Source organism: Taeniopygia guttata, chromosome Z, assembly GCF_048771995.1.
Source record: "Taeniopygia guttata chromosome Z, bTaeGut7.mat, whole genome shotgun sequence".
Classification (NCBI taxonomy): Eukaryota; Metazoa; Chordata; class Aves; order Passeriformes; family Estrildidae; genus Taeniopygia; species Taeniopygia guttata.
In genome coordinates, this window is record NC_133063.1 from 24,187,843 (window position 1) to 24,214,442 (window position 26,600).

The following is a 26,600-nucleotide window of genomic DNA, read 5'->3' on the forward strand; positions in this document are numbered from 1 at the left end:
TTTATATATATCTATATTTACGTATATATAGCTGTAAAATTATATGGGTTTTACATGGATATGATCATGTACTGAGTCCAGTTACAGTGTTTGCACTTCAATTCTTTTCTCCAAATAATATTAAAAATCTCAAGATCAAAGAAAAGTAAAGATGTTATTCAAGAGTGGAAATTCTGGTAATCTTCCTACACTCTTTGTTTGTTTGTGGGATTCCTTTCACATATTTAATAGCAATTGCCTATATAGACAGAACATGTATATTTGTGTATTTCCTATGCTTGTTGCCTCCAAACCCTAATTCGTACTCTCTAATATACTCATGACGAGCAGCTTTTCATTTTCCTCATTTGTCATAGACATGACAAATGTCTTGAAAGGAGCTCACTCTCTTTAGCTTATCAAGGAAAATGTTGACTGTGACACAATTACAGACTATAGGAACCTCCTGAGGTACAGTAATCTGATTAATCTAATTAGTTCTTCAATCTAAGAGGGTACAAACAATAAGTGGTTGTCAGCCTGGTTAATTTTAAAAATGCATGCTATGCACATATATGTAGAACCAAGTTCCTCCAAATGGTTGTTATTTTTTGGATTGCTGACCCAGACTGTTTCTTGTTAGTATAAACTTTAATGTTAATCCAACACCAATACATGGAAATAAAAAGTTTCAAAGTTTTTCCCCAAGCCCCTCTCACTTTTATCTCTGAAGTCAGTGAAGAAAACATGTGATGAAAGAGGTGCGACTCACATTATTCACTCTCATACCAGGGAGGTGATGTTTGGATTATTCCAAATGCCAAAACAAACTTGAACATTTTTGCCTAGTATTTTTTTTTTTTTTAAATGCATACTTGGAATACAGTTGCAGTCAGAAAAATGTATTCCCAAATGCTATTTTAAATTTCTTGTTCTGAAAGGAATGTTACTTTCATGGCTTGGGGTAGAGTGTCTGGAAAGCTGCCTGGCAGCAAAGCCACTGACCATGAGTCAGTATGTGCTCAGGTGGCCAAGAAAACCAGCGGATTCTTGGCCTGTATCACCACTAGTGTGGCCAGCAGGACCAGGAAAGTGATTCTTCCTCTGTATTGGGCACTGGTGAGGTCACACCTGCAATCCTTTGTTCACTTTTGAATTCCTCGCTACAACAATGACATTGGTCTCCTGGAGCATGTCAAGGTCATCTCTTAAAGAAGCTTCTCCACCATAGGTTTCCATGAACAAAATCTCAGGGGGAGTTCAATTAATTTCTTTATTTCATACAGTGATAATATATAGCTCAAGCTGTGTGCTTCTGGAGAAGAAATCTGAACAAAAAATTACCATCAAAATTTCCTACATGTCACGTGACATTTCAATCCAATATTAATAGGGTCTTGTTTTCCATTGTCTCTTAAATACAATTCTAAACTTATGGAAAAAAATGCTCTTTTCATTTGAAATTATTCTGAACTTGAACCAGGTAAACAGAATTAATCTGATTTTATGAACAATTAATTCAGAAATTAACTGTTCCATCATCATGCTCAGTTTTTCCACTTTTCTGAAGTGTTCATTTACTACCTGCAACCAAATAACCTGTTCCTGTCCAAAATCTTCCCCCTGGGATTTTTACATAAAGAACAATGTTCATCTCCCAGTGAGATTTTCACAGACAAATATTTCATTTCACCTATGTGCAGATTCTCTTCTGTGTAGCATTTAAAAACCTAAAGATCAACTAAAGTGGTACTCTCCCAAAAATTTCAGGACACTTGAAGGCTTTGGCCAGCTAAAAAGATCAGAAATTGATTTTGTCTTTATTTGACCAGAATCAGATAACTATCTAGTGTGGCTACCCTTCTTTAAATCAAAATGCCATCAGTAAAGGTTGTCTTTAGAGCTGTTTCTGGGATATTGTTGATTTAATGTGCATGTGTTAGAGAATGCTTTTAATGTGACATACAAATAATTGACCAGTTTGGTGAGAAAGTATGACAGTGTAGAGAGTAAAGATCAGAAAATTTCTTTCCACGGTAGACAGAAATTGGAAATTAGCCCTAGGTTAGTTTAACCCTAAACTTTGGAGGGAGGAATTTGAAATTCTTATGGAGATTGTCCTGGTACAACTTGAAAAGCATGTCATAGTGACAGAAAGAAATAGTTTTTTCTTTGTGTATATGAGGGGCCAATGGAAATTAAGGATCAAAACTCCACTCTGATCTAATCATCAGTAGGAACCACTTCAGACTTGGGTGTGTGATTGACTAGGGCTTATGAAGTTCACAGCCCTGAATTTGTAGTTTAATACATTGAATCTTTATAATTCAGGTACATGATGAACGTCTCAATAATATCAGTTTTTCCTTTGTAACCACAAGTAAACAAGATTGTTAGTCTGAGATAAAACTATAGCATGGATATATGCAGCAACACAGTGAAGGGGAACAAGTAGTAGTGCAAGTTCCAAATGCACAAATAACAATGCAAAACTAGAAAATATATTATTGGCTTGATTCTTAGAATACAGCTGTCCTCAGCAGCAGTCTTTATAATTCAGTATGGCTTTTAAGTGTAGTGCAGGACTCCACTCAGTACTTGTGCCATTTTCAGTTCTCTTACAAGCATTTTTGCATGATGTTTATTGTTTCAGTACGTCTTTGAATTATTTGGTATCTGTTTAGTGGAAAACTTTCAAGATAGTTAGGTTTGTTTGGTTTATGTATCAAATTGCTTTTACTATTTTACCTAATTTCAAGATGAAAACAAGTGTTTAATTATGGAACACATGATTGTCATGAACACAGAAAATTATTAATTATCTCAATTTATCCTAAAATAATTGTAGTGCAAATTTCCTATTTGTAAAACATTTAATTAAATCTTTACAGATTGTACATTATATATAATATGTTCATAACAAATATCAAAGCAAAGATGCAATTAATAAATGTTCACACTATAATAATTTAACTTGCTTTGTTCAATATACACTTAAAATAAATGCATTTGTAATTGTCTGTTCTTTAAACAGATTAACATCTCCCTCTATTATCCTTCTGCTATGTAACCTTCAGAATGATGCTTCATGGATGTGTTGAGAAATCTGCCAGTTTACTATAATTTACTTAAACAGGGACAAAAATACCACATGTATCTTGCTACATTTGCTTTATGTTATATTTGACATTAGTTTATGTTAGTCTTGTAAAAGCAAGATTTTCAGACTGACCCGGAGCTTCTGAATGGCCTAAAGGTTCTGAGTTCATTCTGTCTTGCAGGGTGTTCAGATATGGATTCAACATACACACTAAGTTTGTCAAAGACACTTTAAAATTTAATTTTTGGGGAGAGGATTCCTATTTATGTCCCCCTATATTGAAACATTACAGACTTTAGCCTGATACTAAGCCACATTCATAGATAACATAAAAGATAATGTGCTTTTTCACAAGGTGTAATAGTGCTGGTAGGTATGCTGATCTGGTGAATCTGTTTGTAAATGTGCTCTCATCTGTTTCTTTCTTCACACCCTCCTAGGTGTGAAGGGTAGGTCACCCTCACCTGGGGAGGCTCCATGGCTCCTTTTCCTTCTCACACCTGGCACAGCGTCTGCCTGCGCCGCCGCCTCCCGTGCCCCACTTTCGCTGCTCACTTCAGCGGATGGTGCCAGCTCTGATCCCTGCTATGCTGCGCACAGAGTTTTCTTGCTTAGCAAAGGGAAACTGAAATTTCAAATCACCTGCATATTGCTGTCTGCTCCTAAGTTCAGAGTCTACACATGCACATTAACGTGCAGCTGTAGATGCAGAATTTATAGTTATACATATGGATGAACATGTATAAATATACATGTAAAGGTTTAAATCGACTCCTGGCAAGCCAACTTTTCCTTAGGTTAAAGTGAATTATATATAATTCAGTTAATATGTAGTATTAAAGTATATTTTTATATGATATAGCAAAGTATTCCAATAAAATCTTAAATTTTCTGTTTCCAAGAAACTCTAGAATACATTATAAAATACATAATAAAGAAAGAGAATTAGGCTTTATCCATAAGTTATATTTCAGATAGATTTATTATACAGTAAGTTAAGGCAGAGCAGCTGGGTTTTGAAATTATAAATGAGACTTACTGTCTTTTATATTCTGATCTGTAAATATAAGCAACTGTGCTTACTTCTGGCACTGCTTGAAGCTAGTCTAATATTGTTTGCCAGGCTTTACTTCACTTTCTTTGATAAATAATCTTAGGAGCAAAAAGGAATGTAATATTAAGTATCAGAGCAATGCCAAGCTGATAGAAAGCCAGGGCTGTGCCATAATGGCATACCAACTATTTTTTTCTTTCTTTCCTACTGATTTTTTACTGTATTAGAAAATCAAGGCAAAGATGGACTTCATTGATTTACATTCTTGTATCTTCTAAAATAACTGAAGAATTGCATAGTTTGCCCATCAGAACAAAAGTTGCTATGTAATTTTTAAAAGATCAACAAACCCTTCCATTGGAAGGGATTGGATTCATGTTGGATTCAAGTGTTCAAGTCATACCCATAGCAGCAGAATAAAGCAGAAATGCCAATATAGTAATGCTGAATATATTGTTGTTCTGCCTCCAAAAGGGAAAAAAAAAAAATTAGAAAAATTCTCTTCTATCTTCTCGTAATCTTAAAGTTTGTAGTTGATGAAACAAGTTTCAACAGTAGTGTAAACTAAACACAACTGCTCCTTCTAATATAAATATAACTTTACTTTCCTTCACCTGACTAATAACATAGCTCTAGACTGCTAGCATCTTCCCCCTCTCCTGTCATTCAGACTGTGCTACTGCTCTTCTTTAATCCTCCTCCCCTCAGACACATTGAATCACAAGGTGCACAGCTTTGGCCTGAGAGGGATCAGTTTAATCACATTAAATTGCTTCCAGTCACTGATTCTATATTGACATGACCAAGGGTTGTGATACACAGATATTTCACCTCTTGAGAAGACCTAATCCTAAAGAATTACGACCATTTCGTCTTCTGTGTTACATTTAAGTCAGAGGACCAGAGAAATTATTTAGGTGAGATTTACCATGGCCTACAACCATAGCATTAGCAATGCTCATCATGGCAAAGAATGTTAGCTTATTCATTAATATCAGTGGTCCTACTGATCAAGAGGTTTTTCTACAGAAAATATAAAGATTAATTTTTTCATTTGCATAACATTTGTTTCAAAATATGCATCTTTCGCGTGTAGTTAATATGCTGGGTAAACTATATTGTATTATAATACATAAGGTTTTGCAATGTTGCTACTCATTTCTACTCTACATTTTGGTGTAATTAAGAAAAAGCCTACAGCAGACAAGAATAAAACAGTAGGTAGCTATGATGTGACCTAGTAGCATGCTAGTAAATGTGACTGACTGAATCCAGTAAATCTTCCAAAGCAAGTATCTCATTTTCCAAGTCCCCCTTTACCCTTTTTTAAGGTACTGTTATTGTGATTGACATAATTAAATACACAAGTGTCTTCACATGAGATAAAATGCTGATGTCATCAAGATCTTTCCCTGTAAAATTGCATTAGTTTTTCAGAGACAAGGGTGTCAATATGGCCATATCCATTTAAAATAGGCCTTTCAGTGCAAAAGGCCTTCAAATGGCTTTTAAGATACATTCACTCTGTTATAGCTAAGAAAAGTGCTCCTCATTGTGGAGGACAGAAAGAAAGCTTTTTCCCTCAGAAAAGGAATCTTTTTTTCCTCATAACCATTTGTCTAACTCAGATGTCTGAAGTGATCTGAGAATATCGCTTGTGGGCTAGTGAAAACTAATTTTAAGCAGAAAAGATAAATAAATTACTGGAGAATCCTCAGACAGTATAAATGCCAGAGCTTCATTGACTTTTATTCTGCATGTTAGAAGCAGTCTCTTTAGTCATGCTGTTCAATTCTAATTAAAAGGAAAACTGACATTTTCAGGAGTAAACACATGTACTTAATAAGCCCTGACTATTGTTCCAGGAATATCAGTAGAAGAACCAAATCCTTACCTGTATGCTACGCTTTATTTTCAACGAAAGAATGGTACATTTTGTTTTAGCAATTGCCACGTTTGCATATGTCTTTGCTTTCTATCCATTTGCCCTTCTAGGTCCTTCCAAAGTATGACTTTGCTAGCACACATGTCACTTCATAAAGACCTTTGTTCATGTTACCTAATTACAATTTTAGACACTGATATGACTTCTGTTCCACTTCTGTGAAGAATAAATTCCATTATACATTCAGCTTATTTTAATTCTCTCGTTAGCTTTTAATGGAAGTTTTCTTCCTTATCTTCTCCAACATGAATGCCTCAGAAATAGCAGTATGCCTACTGAGCAATGCAAACATCCTGAAGTACATCTGTCTCATTTCTACATTCCTTTGGCTTCATCTTTGGTGCTGACCTCAACTTCTGTTTATACAGCTCTTAGAATTTCAGTTTCTTCTTTAACTGTGATGTTATCTTCACATAACTGTCCTCCTAAAACAGTTTATGATGAAACCCACTCTCATCTTCTAGTATGGAGTTATTACTTAGTTTTTCTTATGATATTGAACCATGTTCAGTAGGTCAAGCCTCAATATGTATAATAGATGAAGGCCTTATCCTATCTCAAGTAAATCTAACAAACCTTCCTAAGTATTCACACACCATATGCCTTATTTCCCTCTTTGATTTGTTTATCCTCTAATTATTGCAATATCTGTTCATTTAAAATAACAAACAAATGAACAAACAAATTGATTACTGTTAGACTTCTAGTCCAACTGCTTTTGCTCTTTGAAGCAGTCTTTTTATCAGAGATGTTTCAGCTTAAAATGCCATAAAGTAATTTCATTTTTATAGTTGAAAAATTATGAAAACAGTTGATACAATCAGAATCTCTTGGAAATCTGCAAACATCTTGTTATTTGAGGTCTGAGATAGTTTTATATCAGTGTTGGGGGTTGGGCTTCTTTATTTTTTCTTTTTTTACTTATAGAATTTTTTCCCATAAGTTGCTAGAAACTCATTACTAGATACTTATGGGTACTTTTGAGTACTTAAGAAAGACAAAAGAATTAGCTGAAGTCGGGAGCATGGCATCTGGCTACACTTTCTTCCTGGGGAGTTTCTCTTGGAAATTATTTTGCCTAAGAGATATGCAAATATGTTTGTAAGGATGAGACACCTTGGAGAGAGAAGGGCACTGTCACTGGGTTCCTGGTTCTGTTTGTTGTTTGTTTGCCTTGTTATACACACTAGTAAAGAATTGTTATTCCTATCATCATATCTTTTCCTGAGAGCCCCTTAATTTCATAATTACTGTAATTCAGAGGGAGGGAGTTTGCATTCTCCATTCCAAGGAAGGCTCCTGCTTTCCCTAGCAGACACCTGCCTTTCAAACCAAGATAGTGAGCCAGTGAAATAGTGACTGAGCTGTTCACCCCCACTCAATCTATTAATCAGAACATTATAGGGACGTAGAAGGAAGATAATTAAACAGAAATATCAAAGACACTCCAGAGTACAAAGTGGTACAAAGCTAAAAAAAACTAACACTGTAGTAGCTGGCATGCAGATGTAGATTTGTGGGGTATTTACACAGACCTTGCTAATGTGTTAAGAGAAAAATTATATAATAAAAACCCCTTTTAATTAAAGACTTATAATTAAAGAATTAAGGATTTGTAGATGCAGAACCGAAGAAGAAACTTGAAAACTAGAAGTTTTCCATTCAACACAGGATGTGCTGGAACATGTGATCTGGGATCAAGGCAGGGAGGGGGAGAGAGACATGTTTCAAACAAAGCCTGACTCTTGACAAGGAGCAGAAAAAAATACATGTAACAAGCAAGGGCAGAATGGAGAGATCAAGATTAAGAAAAATCAGGTAGCTGCAGATTCAACAAAAGGAAGTGTGGTGTGTTGTGATCAGGAAAGCTTGTAAAAATAATAGAAAGCTTGGATCCAAGTAAATGGATTTGTTCATGGTCATTCCAACTTTCCAGTGTACACTTGAATAAAGAGTTGAGGGACTGATTATTCTGTTTTTCTAAATTGCAACCTTCTCTATTATCATGCAGAAGTAATAAGTATATGTAAACAGCTATAAAGGCGGAAATATATTTGACTTTGCAATTCTGTTAAATATAATAAAAAACATTTCCCTAAGTATTTACTAATCTTGTCATCTCCAAAACACATTTCTTCCATTGCTTCATTTTACTGTGTACATTTTCAGCCTTTATTTCCATTTAGTACTTTGTGAACGAAATAGGTACGGGTTCAGAAAAAATATTCTACCTAAAATACAGTAATATAATTTCCATATTTTTCCAGAAAGATTTTATATAGTGTTTTGAAGCAATGTCTACTTTTTAATAGTAGAAAATGGAAATAGAATAATGTGAATAGGAACTTGGACCTGGTTTACTCATCTTAGACTTGTTATATATGTATATATACATATTTTAGTCTAGCTGTTCCCCAAAGTAATTGAGTAATTCTAAAACACCAAATCTATTTTTCAGTAGCACATATTTCAGCCTAGGCATTTGCTCAGCCGGGTCAAATCTTTTATCAGTAAAACTCTCCCAGCAAACAAAAAACCTCAAACAGAAGGTTAAGCATGGAATAAAAAAGGGACTATCTTTACTCATACAACACTTCCTTATGCAAGCAAGGCAATACACAAATTTACCATTATAGAATAGATGTCCTTTCATCCGTAATTGTCCCTGGTTTGTCTCAGGCATTCTAGTGATTACAGTGAGCAATTTCACACACAGCATATTCTCAACTGGCGGTGCAGCTTTCTTTGTCAATGTTCTAAATGTTCTATATTGACAAAAACATGTACAAATACCAGTACTTTGGAAGACCACAGGAAACCTGAAACCAATTCTTTTTAGAGGGAGAGTATAGCATGCCATATCTCAGGTTTGTAATCAGCTGCAAAGTGGTAGAGCAATATTTTTAAATGTGTGTATCTGATACACAGAAGGTATTATGCCTATGACTTTAGCATCACTTCTAAACATCAGCTGGACTGAAAAACAGTCCACAGTCAAATGCTACTTAGTTATAAAATCAGAGGATAACACAGAACATTTTTAACAGACAAAAAAAAAGCATTTTCTAAAAAACAAAACAAAAAAATTTACTATAATTTCTCAGTTTTCAAAGACAAAAGGCTGTCTTCAGATTAAATCTTGAGCAATAAATTTTTCTTGAACAAAGAAAACCTAAAGTAAATTCAGACATCAAGTAAGTAGTGACTTCTTGCTGCTTCTTAGGTACAAGACATCCAAGGGAAGCCCACTTGCCATTATTGGAAAGTTACATAAAAGTGAAACACAAGTCTTGTTTTATCTTGTGTTATCTGTTTGTCTATCTTCTGTATGAAAACAGAATCATAGTTGTATCTATTAAATAAATCCCTCTCTACAGGCTATAGTATTTCCCTATGTCACATTGGCGTAATGTAGAAGGATTCTTTTAATGAAAAGAGAATTCCCATGAGAATAAAATTAAGACAAGTGTGGGAGGGAGTGTGGAAGATGGCCCCCCTGCTTTGCCCTGGGAGGCAACAGACGTGTAGCTTCCTGCCTCCCCCGGTTGTCAATATTTTGTTATCCCTTCCCATCATTATGTACTCCTTCCCCCAGTTCTGGAAAGTTCTGTGTTCTTTGTATCCCCATTGGTTCTCCCCCCAAAGCCACTCCTTCCCCCTATCCCCGTTGGTTGTTACCCTGCCGTTTTCCCTCTATTCCGCCCCTGAGCCCTTCCCTTATTGGTCGTTTCATACCCTGACCCTCCTTCCCAGTTACAGTTGTAATCCCTGCCCCGCCCCTGGTTCGGGGCTCTCAGAGCTGGCTGTCCTTCTGAGCGGTTGTTTCCCTTTGTCACCCACCTCGCCTTCCCTCTCCTGAGCCCTCAGGAATAAAGCCTCTTGAGAGTCACCTGCCTGGTGGAAGCCTCTTATTTCTACAGCTATCCGGCACCTGAGGACCTGACCCTGTGGCAAGCCAGAGTGGTCACAGGACCTCAGGGCCTCAGACAAGTAACTGGAAATTAGATATATGAATGAAATATTAAAAAGTATTTCAGATCAAGAAATAATTTGTCCCAATTAACCAGCTCACCTATATGACTCTCTTAGGCATATATGGAAAAAAAAATCACAAATATTTTCATCTTACCTACATATCCTAGATGACTTCCTGTTTCCAGATTGTCCATAATTTTTTTTATCCCATGCCAAGATTATAGTGCCATTACAATCTCGGTTTTTGAAATGACACGTACAAAAATAGCCATATGACAGCATGCCCGAGCTGTGAATAGACAAGAATTGTCCACACAAAATGTGCAAGAGCCCAGATATTAATTTAGCAGAAAACTAGGAATGTAACAGAAGTATTTGATTCCTGAATTGAACAGGAAGAGGTAGTCTTCAGAAAGAAGAAAGTGTGTGGTCCCTTCAAATCCCAGTCAATTCCATGGAGAATTTAATAAAGTTATAATTACTTTTACACTAATGTACTAAAAACATAACTTGGCAAATTGTTACCATTCCCAAAAATATAAATTAATATGGTTTATCCTTTAAGCAGTTTAGGAACAGCATTAACTTCTTTGCAGCAGTGCCTACATCAACTACTAAACTAAACTACCCAGGCTCTTTAAATGTGTGTACAAAGTAATAAGTAAAAATAAATAAGGAGGTATTAGACTAAACAGAGGTCTCAGCCACAATGCCTGGAGATAGTAAAACTAGATTGAATTCTTTGTTATACAATAGGAAAAGTGGTTTGCATGCTGAACATGATTTTAGGAAGCTCTGAAATTCACACTTATCTCTTGAAGGTGAAACCACCTTATTCTCTTAGGTGCATTTGAAAGAGATACTATTTCTTGTTGAACTACAAGCAAAAATGGGCTTCTTTATCTTCAATTTTATTTTCTTTTTACCAATATGAATTTCTTAAGCTCTTTCAGTCCCCTGGACTTACAGGTTTTATCAGCATTTTGAATGAATTGTGAACTAGAATAGTATACATTATTTGCATGGAAGAATTTTTATTTAATACCAAGTAAGCACGATTCCTGTTAATTTCTGAATATTAAAATATCCAATATAAAAGAGTTACAATCTTCACCGCATGCACTATTCTTGCAAGGTAATTTATATGCCCTAGAGACATTTGATTCTGTAAATCAACATTTTCTTTATCTCAAATATTTGCAAAAAACCAATTTCAAATCCTGTTTTCAGGTTATTTTCCTATGTTGCTAGTTCTCCTTTGGCATAATTATTAACTTAGCATAGGCATGGGTCTTGGGCTGCACAAGTAACTTCTCATAGTCTGATGTAATGAATATGCAAGAATCAATTACTGCAATAATTATATACCCACGGTAACAAAAGAGGCATTCTTTCCCCAGGATTGGGATAAAAAAAAATCAACAAGAATTACATCTGACATTTCTAAGTTCATTGTCATTTAGATGGCATTTAAGAGAAATTTACCATAGACTGTGTAATGGACTTGCTGAAGCCTCACTTTAATGCATTAGGTGCTCTCTTACAACATTCTAGACCAGTCCTTGGTTTTGACTCACTTGTAATATATACGTAACTGCATTTATGTCAGTCACTGAAAGGTAGAAAAATATTATCTCTATTGCTAGCTACTACAAAGATTTGTGACCATTTAAAGTATTCTAGCTTGTATTATGAAAGCTATAAAAAGTCTAATAGGAAAGCAATAGAGTAAATATATCATGGAAAGGACATATTGCTTATAAAATATAATTTACATTATAAAAGAACATTTAAGAGAAGAGACAACACTGTGAATGAGAATATTAGGATGAGTAATGCAGCTTGAAATCTAATGCTATTGCTAATGAGACATGTAAATAAAATTTGACCAAAGGAATCCTGGGATACTGCAGGGTCTCTAGAAACAGATTTTGTACTTCCCATTCACTGCAGCTCTTTTAAATTATGTCTAGCAGAGTTTTTTAGATTGTATTTCTTGAAATATGACTTGGTTTGGACGTCAGATGTCTGCTAAGGAAGGCAGGAGCCTCCCTTGGAATGGAGAATGTGAACCCTCTCTCTCCGAATTATTATAATTTTGCAATTAAGGGCTCTCAGGCGAAGCCATGAGAACAGGACTAGCAGTTCTTTACTGGTGTGTGTAACAAGGCGAACAAGCAGCAATCCCTGCGGCGCTGACCCCGACCGGACCCCGAGCCCGGCGGCGGCCGCGGCGCTTTCCCCTCGGCGCAGCGCCGGGCGCGGCCGGCAGGGGCGCTGCTCTCCCGGCGGGCAGGGCGGTGCGGTGCCGCTCCCGCGGCCGCAGGGGGCGCTGCGGGCGGGCTCGGGCAGCGCGCGGCAATGGCGGCGCGGCCCCGACGGGCGGGGACGGAGGAGAGGCTGCGCCTCACAAACCCTGGGGCGGTCAGTGCCGGTGTCTCAGCAGGACTCCGGGGAGCACCGAACTGGAACGGCAGGAAGGAGCAAACATCCCGGGCCGGTGGACGAGATGTGTCCGGAGCTGTGCTGGAGCCGTGGGGTGTCTCGGCAGGCGGGGTGCGGGGCTAACGCGCAGGCAGAACTCGGAGCAGCGCGGAACGAGCGGCGGGAGCCGGCAGCGGCGGCCTGGCTCCCAGCAGGGCACGGAGGAGCGAGCCCAGCACCCCGGGCACCCGAGCAGACAGGGATAGATCCCTCTTTTAGTGAGGTGAGTGGTCAAAAGGTCCCAGTTCAGTGACCACTCCGGCAAGCCAAGCCTTACTTCACGGCAGAAAAAGCAGCTCTAGGCTGGGCTCTGGGGCAGCAGCGAATTCCCTCCCCATGCAGTGGCTCCAACCATCCCCATTTGAAAGCCGAGAGCGAGAGGGTGCAGCATCTGCCCCAGCCCTGCCTCCTGCTGTCGAAGACCCCCCTAGGTTGCGGGCTGGATTCGTGTGGTGGAAAAACTTCTCCTCCAACCCGTGCTTCCAAAGAAAGGCTCAGCAGTCTCTTGTTGTTCGGTCTCATGGTTGTTTATTGCATGTTTTCTAAACGATTGTCTTCTCTGGCTGCTGCGGTTTGCTCAGCAGCTCAGGCAGAGGCACACACACACCCTGACATCCTCTCTGTCTGCTGTCTTTTTCTTCTCTCTCCCCGCCCCTGGCTGCTGCTATCTTTTATATGGTACATTATGTGTTACGTGTTTACAGTTTTTCCCCAATACCTACTGCCTATATTAAATGGTGCTTTTCTACTCTAAACCAATCTGTGAGTGCCAACATCACCAAAAACATGGAGGTGAGGAACAAGAAAGAGGAAGGACAGGCCCAGCCAAAATCCCTCCATCTCTGACCCCCCATGTACAAAACTAACCCCCCTGTACAAGCATTAAAACTCCCCTGTACAGCACTAAAAAATTCTTCCCTCTACTTTGTCACTACTTCTACTATAATGTCTAAACTTTTGTGACTTCTTGTTCTTCCTGCAAAGTTGGTAAATCATTCCATGGCTCAAACCCAAAATCACAGCTGTTTCCAGCTGCCTGCCAGGGTCTCAAATGCTTCTGACCTCGACCCAGAGCATCCAAAAATGTCTAAGGGACATTTTGAGTTCCCACATCCTGCCTGACTCAGTCTCGCAGCACCTCTGCCCCTCTGAGAGAAACTTCCAGAAACCAGAGGAGTGCCACCAGACCCTCCTTCCCCGAGGCCTGCTCACCTCCCCACCATCTCAAGCACCCAGCCACGTCAGTGCTTCCCAGCAACTCAGTGGGAAAAAATTCCACAAGAAAAAAGGACCAAAAGTAAACAAACCCAGCCCCCAGCAAAATATTATATGTAAAGATATACACAGTGAGCATATATGTAGGTAATGTTGATGTGGTCCTAATATTGTTCAGTACAGTTTTAGAGAACAACAATAGAAATAGTAGAAAAATGGGATTTTTACTCATTTAATAACTATAATCAGGACAAATAAGGGACCTATATGCTTCCAACACTGTCATTTTCAAGAATATAATTAAAACATGCTAAATGCTGCATTTCAAATTAATATAATATATTTTATAAATTATGTTGAGTGAGACACTAGCTCTGCCTAAGTCAGTTATAAAATTCAGCCAAATTCTACGTACACATTTCTGGAATACTTCTGTCTCTGTGGGCACAATCACTGAGATGTAGAGAACTATGTTTTTTTGTGCTGTGATATGTTGCTGAAGAAGATCTTAGGTCTTAGAGCTTAGCTTTGTTGAATGATAAAAATTCTTTAGTTGTAAATACATGGAAATGGTAAATCTAACAGAAAAAATTTTGGCTATCTCCCCACAAAACGGGAAGCTTAAGAAACATCATAGAAGGCTTGGAAAAATGAGGTTGAGGATTTCTTGACCAAATTAAGTATCTGAGTGACAAAAGATACTGTGAAGTTGAGCTATCTGAAGCTGGAAAGCAGTTGTAAATACGTCTATACAAATGTGTTGTTAGTTGTATATCTTACAGACTTCCAGAAGTGAAAGATTTATTGGAGTGAAATTTCACAGTAGAAAAGAGGAGATACATATTACATATTGTCCTAGTTTAGGGCAAATTTGGGGAAAACCCTCTGAAAGGAGCCCCCAGGAAATAAACCCCCATGGCCCCTCCCCACCCACCTGGTTCAGGGAAAAAATTTCCTCTGAGAGAGAAGTGGAAAAGAACCTGTTTATTCAACGAACAAAGCACTCCCCAGCACCAAAACAATTAACAACACCAGATGACAACAAAACTCTTTCACCACTCTGAAGAGATGAACAAATCCAGAAAGTCTTTCCTGGGAGTGGTCGCCCGGGTCTGGACGCTGGGGATTGCTCTCCAGCACTGGGGATGGTTGCTGCAGATCACAAAATGCAGGCTTCCGGTGTTCCTTGGTGTTTCCCAGATCCCAGTCCAGAGCAGGTTGGATGGTATTCAGGAAGAGGAAAGGAAAAAGCAACAGTCCAGGGAAAGAATTGGACTGCTTAGCTAACCTAACTAGGAAGCAAGCAAAGCAAGAAAGCAGGCAAAGCAAGCAAGCCAAGCAAGCAAGCAAGCAAAGCAAGAGCCAGCCAGCACTAGCCTTTTCTAGACAACAGACCATGGGGGGAGGTGAACCAGATGATAACAGGCAAAACAAACCTTCACTTTCAGAGTCAGTTCTGAAAGCACAGAACATATTATCAAACATAAACAGAACACATGATTGGAGATACAAACACCATAACGTCACCCTAGGACACATATTCAGAAAGGAAAATTACCTACATATTTTCAACTTACATTTTTTCTGCAATCTTTACTATGAAGTAGTTGTTAAAAAAAAACCCAAACAAAAAAAAGTTTTCCTGTGGACAAAATTATTAACAGTGATGTATTTTATTATTGTTTTTGTTTTCTATAGTCAAAATTTCAACAGTTTGTTTGGAAAGAAATGTGAAGATTAGCCGTAGCCTATTAAATTGGTCATACAAATACCTAGGATTGTAACTGCTTGCTTGAACAGGCTTGACCTCTAACGTAAATATCTTCAGGGCAGGTCTTTAGGAGAGAAAGCAAATGAAATATTTTCAACTTATTTCACTTCATCAAGCTTCTTTGCTGCAAAGTTGATCAACTTACAGAGTTTATGACTCACTGTATTTCTTTTGATCAGCTTGATATATCCACTTTACTATTTGCTAATTCTCTCTGGCTAGTTCTCTGACAGCTCAGTCACTATTTCACTGGCTGACTGTCTTGGTTTGAAAGGCAGGTGTCTGCTTGGAGGAGCCTTCCTTGGAATGGAGAATGCAAACTCCCTCCCTCTGAATTACAGTAATTTTGAAATTAAGGGGCTCTCAGGAAAAGATATGATGATAGGAATAACAGTTCTAAATACTTCTTTACTAGGCAAAAAAAACAACAAACAGAACCAGGAACCCAGTGACAGTGCCCTTCTCTCTCCAAGGTGTCTCATCCTTAAAAACATCTTTGCATATCTTCTAGGCAAAATACAGTCTTGATAATTTAGATTAGCCCTCAAAAAAAAAAAAAAAATAGGAATGTGTTTTTACAGTGGCTGAATGTAGCCATGACAAGAAAGAGAGGAAGACTGAAGAAAATTTCTCTTCCACTTAATTGTTTTGAATGGAAATTCAGAAAGATTGTTATGGTGTAAATTGATGTTTAACTTAAAACAACTTGTAAATATTTTGGTAACCAGTAAAATACTTGTTTCTCAGATTCATATGCTAAGTCTTCTGTGAAGTTAATGTGGCAAATTAGTCTACTTCCTGCTTTTTATTTAGGTCAAATGAAGTTTCTTCAGCATGTCACCTTTCCTTGTCATTTTTTATTTCTGTCTTCCTCTATCCTCCAGTTTAGTTTTGGTTTTTTTTCTGACAACTCTGTTCAAATTGGGAAAAAAACATTTAAAATTCAACATTCAGTTGTCTCATCAACTGTAACTATTATAGAACAATCTGTAACTTGTATTGTATGCATAATTCATAAGTACACATATATATGGAGAAGTGTGTGTGTGTGTGTGTGTGTGTGTGTGTGTGTGTGTGTGTGTAAATATATTGTTTAATTATAATCAGTTAAAATAAGTCAAATAAACATCAAGTAAGTATCCTGGGGTTCCTTTTATTGTAGTAAGTGTAGGATTATCATGTTGCTAACAACCAAATATATCTTCCTAAAAACTTCTAAAATAATGTTATTTAAAAGGTGAACAGTCATTACATTTTATGTTTCCTTCATTTGCTTCTATTCTTCCTTAAGAATTCTCCAAAATTCACTGATTAGACCCTTCTAGATAGATTTTATTTCCTCTCTAGTTATATATTAGGCAAATTTGTCTTTCCTATGACTTTCATAGGTGTCTTTAAATAGGAAATGTTTTCACTCACAAGCACTCTGTTAGTCTTGTGGACTCCCCCTTTATGAAACATTTTTCTGACAATATTAGCACATATAAGACCATTATGTGGCTAAATTCTTGGATCACTATATCCCAGGAACTCATGGGAACATTTTCTGTCCTTTCAGAAACTTTTAGACGTAATATAAGACAATATTTTTTTAAGTTAAAAACCAAAATAACTTTAAAAAAGATGCACAGTATTGCTGTGAAGATAAGTGTATTTCTCATATGGATCCTGGCAATTACAGCTGGATCACTCTGAATGTCCACTTTAATATTAAAGCTGAAAAGGTTCTCTCTATTTACCTTTCGTTACTGATATAAATTTTCTGCTGGCATTTCTTTTATGTCACATTCTGTTCTTGCATGAATATGCTAGAGAGTCTATGAAAATAAAAATCAGGGAATTTTCTGCAGTTAGACTCTAGTAATTTTGTTTGTCAAGTTCTTGAAAAACTGTGTGCTTTAGTCTGACATCAAGGGAAAAATTAACTTTTGTATATATCTCAGGAAATTATGAAATAATGCTTTCTTCGCATATAAAAATTGTTAAATGGTATCAAGACTAAATTTTCAAACAGGAATCAAGACTCCCTGTGGAAAATATTTTTAATTTTAGTAACCTGACATATTTCCATAAAACTGTAAGAGAGTATAAGATCCTCAAAGGAAAAAGGTTTGGTGGAATTGCAAGATCAATGAAATTGGATTTTTTAAAATTATATGATTAGATAGTATCAGTTTTTCTGAAAGCTCAGAAACACAAAAAAATAGAGAGGAAAATATTTTGGAAGGAAATTTAATGTTCAACTACCTAATTTACTGGAGCTGTTCTGATGTCTCGGTGAAATTGGTGCTCACTGTATTCATTTTTAGGAAATATGCACACCAAAGCAGTCATCAAACTTTAGTCAATATTAATCTGTGAAAAAAACCCCCACCCAATTAATGACATAAAACTGGGGGAAAATAAGGAAAGCATGGAATTGTTTTTCCCTTTTTTTTGAGTGTTCAACCTAACATGCTTTTGATTTTCATCATTATACCAAACATGCTTTTGATTTTATTTTTATTCCTATTTGTTTGAGAATAGCATCAAGAGATTGGATTGGAAAAAAAATTCAAGCTCAATTTTATAGCCATTCTCTTATCCCACTCTTTCAATACAGTTTCTAAAATGTACCCTTGAGAAGATCTTTACACAGCTGTTTCATTTCAGCAAAGATTTCATTAGTCATATGTCTCATTAAGCAATGAGGAGAGAATGGCTGAAATATTTTTTAATAAGATCCTCTGGTTTTGTTTCTAAGGCTTTCCCCATTATATAGAGAATAATATTTCTTCCCTTTCATTAAGAACAAATACCAAATATTAAGGTTTTCTTTCTGTGACTGCTGAATCCTGGGACTTTGTCTTTCAGATTTGATTGGGTTTTTTTTTGAGGGGGAGGGCTGGCTTTTTTTGTTTCGGTTTTTTAGTGTGTTTTCTCCAGGATATTTTATGTCATGGCTATACCTGCTAGTATTGAAATACTTAAGGCTATGCCACCAATTCCATTACAATCCTCTTATTTTCATAACTTTTTGATCCAGCTGTAAAATTTTAGTTTGTGTATAGGGTTGGAACAGGTTTAATCCTTAATAGTTGTCAAAATACAAAAAAAGTCATTTATTGTTTGTCCATATGTTTTGGTCTTATATACTTGTGGCGTACGTAGCTTATTCATCTATCACAGGACAAAAACCACATGCTGATTTATGTACTAAGTACAGATAAATGCTGAGACACTCTTCTGTTTGAAACACTGCTTACTTAATTTGGATTTTTATTTACTTCAGATGACTTAAAATATCATTCTCTTATTACTTTAAACTTGTTTAAAATCTGAATTGCCACTACATTTGGCTTTTGATCACCTTTTAGATCCCTGCTACAAACATTTTTAATCACCCTCTGCAGAAGTAAAGTTTGCATGCACATTTACTCTTATGTCCTTGGATAAATAGTTTTTGCCACTCACCTGTTTGAGAGATTGTAAAGTTTCAGATCTCTGTCTTTACAGAGAAATAGGTGGTGTTTTTTTTTTTTTTTTTTTGTTGTTTTTTTTTTTTAAATAAGTGACGAGGAACCATGTCTCAGAGCATGGTGCTAATACCAACGTTGTGCATTCAATCCCTGTACGCACCATTTACTTAGCAGCTGGACTGGATGATCCTTGTGAATTTCTTCCAACTCAGAATATTCTGTAAATCTGTGACATTTTCAGCAAAATATCCAAGAGTGGTTTCCATCTTAATCATTTACATTAGTGAAGTTCAGTAGTAGAAGCTATTTCTATAATTAGAACAAAGAAAGTTACACAAAGAGAGTAAATTTATTTACCATAAAACAAGCATATTCCATTGAAGTAAATGACATCTTGTTGGAAAGAAAACCTGAAACTATAAATAGAGTGATGCAAGGGCTTTGCTTTGATTTTTGGCTGCTTTTTGCTTTCAGGGCTTTAAAGCCCATGCTAATGAAACGGTTCACATTTGGTATAAAGGACAAACTTAATTCAAAATGATACTTTTATTTTACTTAAATTGTTATGTTTGCATGTTTATACACGTCTTGAAATTCTCTCACCCTACAAGTGAAAAGAGTTTAGAAAATTATTAAATTCCCGGTGGCAGAAAGGATATAATTTCATTAATTTGATTCAATTCCTTGCTTTCTCAAAATCTACAGGAAATATGTTATCACAGATTTGTATTTTATCATATTGTTAACTAATACAGAAGACAGAACTTCCTGACTGTGACAGAGGCTGCTTCTAGAAAGTACTGCTTATATAAAACAAACTGCCCAGAAGTTGCTTTTGCTTAACCATGTGCAGCCTGTGCTGAGAATCCAGCTCATTTAGTTCCCAAGCTTGAGAAATTTGCTTTCTGGAAATGCGCAGCATAGTGCAAGTGGAAGGAACAAAGCTTCTGTCTCCTGTGTAAACTTGATCACAGTCATTGCCTCCCAAGATAAAACTGGAGAAGAGACAAGCCATGGTCTCCCACATCTCAGAGAGAGGCAGGAGTTATGAGTGTAGGCACAGATGTGTTCCAGCAGCTCGATCTGCTTTGCACGATTCTGTGCTGTAACAAAGAATTAAGAAGCTCTTGCAGGGTGGTTAATCGAAGGAGATATGAACAAACTCACATGAAATCTCTCACAGATGCCGATCCCTTTGTGGCGTTGGATCTGTAGGCCAAAGAGCAAAGGAAGTTAAAGTATCCAAATTTCTCTCAAAACATGCAAGGTTTTATTGCATTCTTTATTTAACTTTTCAGATCTTCAGTTTTCCATAGCATTGAAATAACATTATGTATTATGAGGAAGAAAGTAGGGAACTTACCTTCAAAACCTTTGATGTGCCATGATTTGCCACAATATCCATGCAGATAATACTTAAACTAGTATGAAAAAAAAAATTATTGTACTTCAAAACCTGATTTTAAGAGGTTAGAAATATTTTAATTGGAAAATTGTAATTCTCTGTGTATTGACTTCATCATCCCTATTACATCTTATAGTGAATTTTATAAACACATAATTCATCATGTTCATGCAGCTGTAAAGATATAAAGACAATGTTTAATTCCTGAAATTGGCTGAATTACTAATTTTGAAATATTAAATAGGGAGGTTATTTTGTTTGTTTCTTGGAATCATGTGATGTAACTGTTCTGTTTTCCCCAGTCTGAACTCTCCTGTTAATCATCTAGTTTTCAGACCACAGACTATACAAAATTTGCAATTATATTTCTGATTCCATGAACTATTTATAAGTGAGTCCTGACAGTATCAACAATTATTCTCTACTATCAAATAGCGCATCATAAAAACTTAAAGACCTACAGATTTAATTCAGCACTACTTCTTTGCAATATATTATCTTTTTAAACTTTTACTTCTGAGCAAAAAAACATACCTGAGAGATACTAGAGCTAAAAAAGTCTTGTGTCACATTGGAAGAACTTTCTTAAAACTCTAATAGGTAATCTTGGCTCTCTCCACACACATACAATGTGCAATCTTTTACGGTTATTAAAAATGCATTAATTTGCTGTCTCATGGTTGTCTGTTTAGAATATCACTTTTCCTTCTGGAAAGTTACTATCTAGGAAGTTTAGAAAGAAATCACAGATCTTCTTATCTACATTTCAATCTGCTCAAAATGCTGTACTTGCCCTTAAAAATCTTACCTCTTTTCTCAGAAGTAAGGAAAAAACCACAGAGGATGATTTTCCTGACCTCTGCTCTCCAGAAACAGCCTTGCTGATGCACAAAATGCAGCAAAAAACCCTGCACGCAAACAAACAACAACATCAACTAACCAAACAAAAAATTTTCAAACACAAAATTTTTAAAAAACTCAACCCAAACACCCCCACTAAAAAAGCCCACAAACTCTGCTGCCCTGGTGATTATTAAGTCTCTTCTTAGTAACTGATAATACCAACCACATGATACTAATGGTCTTTCAGTTTCTACCTGTGGCAGCAGAGATCTTAGGGACAGATTTTCACTCCAGTAATATTTTTTGAAGAAATGCTTCAATAGGTCTTTTTCATGTGTTACTCCCTTTTTGTCCCATTTGGTATGGGGAAATAAAGTGCTAGTAAAGATCCTTCTCTTGTAAGAATTCATCCACAGTAGTTGTCTACTATTTGAACAATTTTATACTGTCAAATTTGTTGGTTTTCAGTGATTTTAAAGATTGGGTAAAGAGGAAAACAAATAATTCCTTTCATGCCTAACTCTACTCCAAAATATTGTACTTTGCATTTATCTGTTATTAGTAAAGATCACAAGAACAATGGTAATTATTTGTATCAAGAAGCGGCATTAATTTACAATTGTAGAGACTAAATACCTGTGTATCCATAAAGTCATTACTAAGAGGTGAGATGGAGAAGAAATTTAAAGAGAGAAGCAATTTTTTTAAACTTCAAGTGGATTGCAGAAAAATACAAGCTGATCTCAGGGGTGCATCTTTCCAGTTCTCTGAGCTGATGTGTACAAAACACACATCATAAGTCTGACAGCATTTTTACTAGCTGCTGTGGGAGACACTGCCTTCAGCTCTGCATGGAAAGAGAATGAGCATTCTCAGCAGAGGAAATGTGACTTGTTAGATGGCACTGTTAACACAGAGAAAACCCCCTCTGAAGTGTTCTTCACTTGCATGGAGCCTGAGGAAAGAGAAATTAAAAAAAAAAAAAAAATTGTGTATAATCTGTTTATAATGGATTAAATGTTGTTTGTTCTGAGATATTTCTTTTATTTTTTTTTCTTGCTATAACCAAGCAAATTTTTAACTGTCCTAATTAGCAGGAAGCTGAAATACCACAGTTAAATATTAGTGTAATACTGTATATTGGCTAACAATCAAAATGTGCCTCAAGGGCATTTTTTGTTTTGGGAAGAGGCTGGGAGAGGTGTGACAAAGCATAAGGATATTTGTATTCCATGAATTTAATTCACAAAAAAGAAATAATGTCCAATTACATCCAGTTTATTGAGAGTGTAGTGCTGCTTTTCAGCTGGATGATATTTGTGACCTGAACTCACTAAGTTCTCTTGATTTTGAAGTTTGTATGCTTTTTGCTTGTTAGTTTGATTGCATTTCTAAGAAATGTTCCAGCTTTCAGTGTCAGTACTGTCTCTTACCCCAATCAGTTCAATAGCTGTATAGAATAGGCTCTGAAACTTTCTATTCTGAAAAAATGTGCAAAACACATGCTGTCTGGTAAGATGTATTTCCTTCTAAAAAGCAGACCAAATTTAGAGGATTGGTAAGATGTGAGAGAAATATTTCAGATTCAGTGATATCAATCAGGAAGATTTGTACTGCTTAGATATAAACGGGCTGTTTCAATGCTAATTAAGACAAATTATTAATTAGATGCTGAAAATAAACTGGCAAAATTTTTTTTGTAAAAGGAGAAAATAACTTACTTTTCAACAAGTGTCATTTTTGCTAGTGTGTGTTTCCATGTACATGTGTGCTTTGCCTCTGATACACAAAGTCAGAACTTTAAGAAAGTTGAAGTATGAAGTTACTATGTGCAGAGACTGAATGGTAGTATTCAGGTATCTCCATGTGTTTATGAAACCAGTTTTCTCATGTTCTGTGGGCAGAAATCCCTTCTAAGCAAGAACTTGCAGGGAATTACATTTAAGGAGGTCCCCTTGTTCTGCTGAACTGCAATTAGAAAAGGAGATTGAGTATGCTTTTTCAGAGAATTTGTCAGTTGTGTTGTCCTGAATACTACAACAACAGCAATAACAATAACAATGAAAAAAAATTAGATCTAGGAAAATTTCTTCATCAAAACGGTGAAACAGGCTGTCCAGAGAAATAGTTGAGCCCTCATTCCTGGAGATATTTAAAAGATGTGTAAAAGTGGAGCTTAGGAACATGGTTTAGTATAGATATTCTCAGTTCATTCAGAGAGAAAAGGAGAGATTTCTACCAGGTAAAGCCTGGGAAAAAGTCCGAGAGGAAGGTAAGCAATTTATTATCTCTTTTTCTGTTCATGTTGTTTATAAATACGTTCTTCCACAGTGTGCTATTCATAGTGCCCCAATGGTGTGAAAGGTTTTACTTTGAGACCAATCATATTTCACCTTAGCGATCCTGGTTATAAAAGAAGAATGCTACTTGTTAATAAAGTCTCGTTCTTTGCCTTCTGAACTTGGAGTGATTTTCATTCCCATCCCTGCCTCAAAAGTGGCAGTTTAGTGGTAGACTTGGCACTGTTAGGTTAGGAAGAGCTCAATGACTTTAGAGGGCATTTCCAGCCTAGATGATTTTTTAATTATATTCTATAATTCTATGATCCATAAGAAGGACATTTGATTTTGTAGTCACAAAAGTCTTTGAAAACTTATCTTCCAATTCCCTTTACAAAGAAAACAACAGTGCATGATTAAAATGATTAAATGAAGCATTTTAAAATGTGTAACTGGACAACAGAATGCTTGAAAAGTATTAAAATGTGTTTTTCTGGTCAACTAGTGATCAAGTCCTCCCTGGTATGTCAGAGAACATGTCTCTATCATTAAAATGGGTGGTAAATTCTTAGTCAAGGCTTTCTGGACTATGAGCTGAGTAGCTCTGAAAAATGTATTTTAAAATAAATCTTAAATATTGATATGTGGACTCAAGAAGTAAGAACTTTTTAGAAAACATTTGAAAATCTCATTGAGGTTGATTTACAATTGATATTTGCTTTCAACCCATTGATTTTTCATGAAAGTATTTACATCTCTTGGTCGACTTCTTAATCTCTCCTGTTCAGTGAGAAGTACTTTATTTCTCCATCACGATTACTCATCTTCCAGAAAAAAAATTAGAATAATATAATAAAAATAGAATATAACTCAAGAGTTCCCTGTATAAGCATTTGTTCCCCTAACTAAATATTATTGTGATGTTTAAGTTTAAAAAAGCCTTAAGATGCATACAAATATAGTACATGAAATACATAACAGTAATAATTAAATCTTTTGCAAAGGAGACTGAAAAACAGAACATAAAAATACATACTTCTGGGTTTTTCACCTTTTTATGTTTATCACAATTTTAATGATTTCAGACTCAAAAAATTCACTCCCCCTTCCACTACTATGTTTTATTATATTTATATTGCATTAATTACTGGAATATCATAATATAATATATCATATCATATCACATTACATCACTCTAATATATTTACTATGTTAGATTAGATTAGACTTATATTATAATATATTGTAACAGAATAAAATCTTCATTAAATCTTCTTCCAGTCCATCTATATTTCCATATTACGATATTGTCCCTTAGATGACATTTTGATAATTTTGTTGGTTCAAAATCAAGTGGTTTTTAAAATCTTACTTACACATCTTGCATCTTGTGCTAAACTACTTAGGCCCTGGAGTTAAATTTTGTTTTTGCCTAAGAGGCATAGATATCCTGGACAGGATACATTTATTGATATCATGGACAGGATACATTTGTGTTGTGCACTAACCAATAGTGCGTAGATTTATCCAAGATCCTCCTGGAGAAAAGTTTGCCTGTTCTCAGATGAAAGGGGGGAAAGAAGGACATTATCTCTCAGAGACCTAAATTGAATGAATTTAAAAGTATGACCATCCAAGGCAATCCAAACAGGCACAGTCCCTTATTGATAAGATTTTAAAACTGTAAAGCTTATCATCCGGGTATGATTTGGGCACATAATTGGCATGACTCAAAAGTTATGGCAGATTGAAATGCCATTGTAAGAGACAAAGAATAACTAAAATGTAAAAGGAAATGCAGTTGTCTGTGCCATTCTGGGTGCATCTCTAGTAGCTATGCAAGAAAAATTATTAGGTTCTCAGAAAAAGAATAGAACTATGTAATCTTTGCAAGATTTGGTAAAATCTTTGGTAAAGAAGATTCGGTAAAAAAGAATAATTGGGGAAAGAACTCTCACAGGTTGCCGCAGAACATGAGGCAACCAGAAGAGAAAGGGAAATTAGTAAGTTACTCTAATTGACCCTACAAGAATCATTGGAATGACAGGAAACCCTCATGGGGGAACAAGAAACTAGAGAATTGGAATCATGTACTAAGGATACAGGGAGCTTTTGAAGATTTCAAATATCAAGTCCCCGTACCCCCGTGAGAAACTGGAGAAACAAAGTATATTACCTGGGGAATGATAATGAAGTGAAACTGCACCCCTTCATTAAAACTGAAACTTTAGATATGTTCAGGGTGGAGCTCAACAAGCTACAACACAGGCAACCCCTTACAGCTTTAGCTCAAATACAGGAGAAGTACAGTAGAAATGAGACAGAAACTGAATATATTTAGAGGGTATCTTACTGAGGGAGACTGAGACTTGTTGAGTGAAGCAGAAGCAAGGGGATTTTGGGGACCAGGAGGTGACCAGGAGTCTTCCCAACCACAGGCGATAACCAAGACCCACGTTCCTATCCCAGAGGGTAGCACACTGGTCAGGAGGCTTTGATCCTATGGAGAGGAGAGAATGCCATATACCTGAAAGCCTCACAATTGGTTGTGTACTGAAAAGTGTGCAAAAGGTGGTGTGTTTCCAGTTAATGCATACACAGTTATGGGAGGCTCAAGGTAGCTCTCCTATGGAAGTAGAAGCTGATAATGTTCAATTTCTGTTTTTAATACAGGATTTGCCTAACACACTGAAAATTCATACCAAACACTTATCTGAATGAATAAAGTCAGCTCCCAGAACCAGAATGCATGTGTCTTGACTTATCTATAAGTAGCCCAGTACTGCGTTATAGGTCATTGGTTGGACACAGAAATGACAGGGACTCTTGAGCTGTCCTCAACAAACAGCATGTTTTATTGTTCAGAGCTTTCTTATATCAGGAGTTCAAAACTCCTGGGTCTACACAACTAATTAGTCTGGATCTTAACACCGCTCAGTTGTTTGACCAGTAATATGTCTGCATTTATTGTTGAAGGGATTGGTTGGGGTGGTCTTTTTGAGTTCAAATCTATCCTATCACTGTTTACCTAGAGACTTGATTATCAAACTAGGAGAGCCAAATTTGGTTTCTTATTATAGCCAGATTTATCT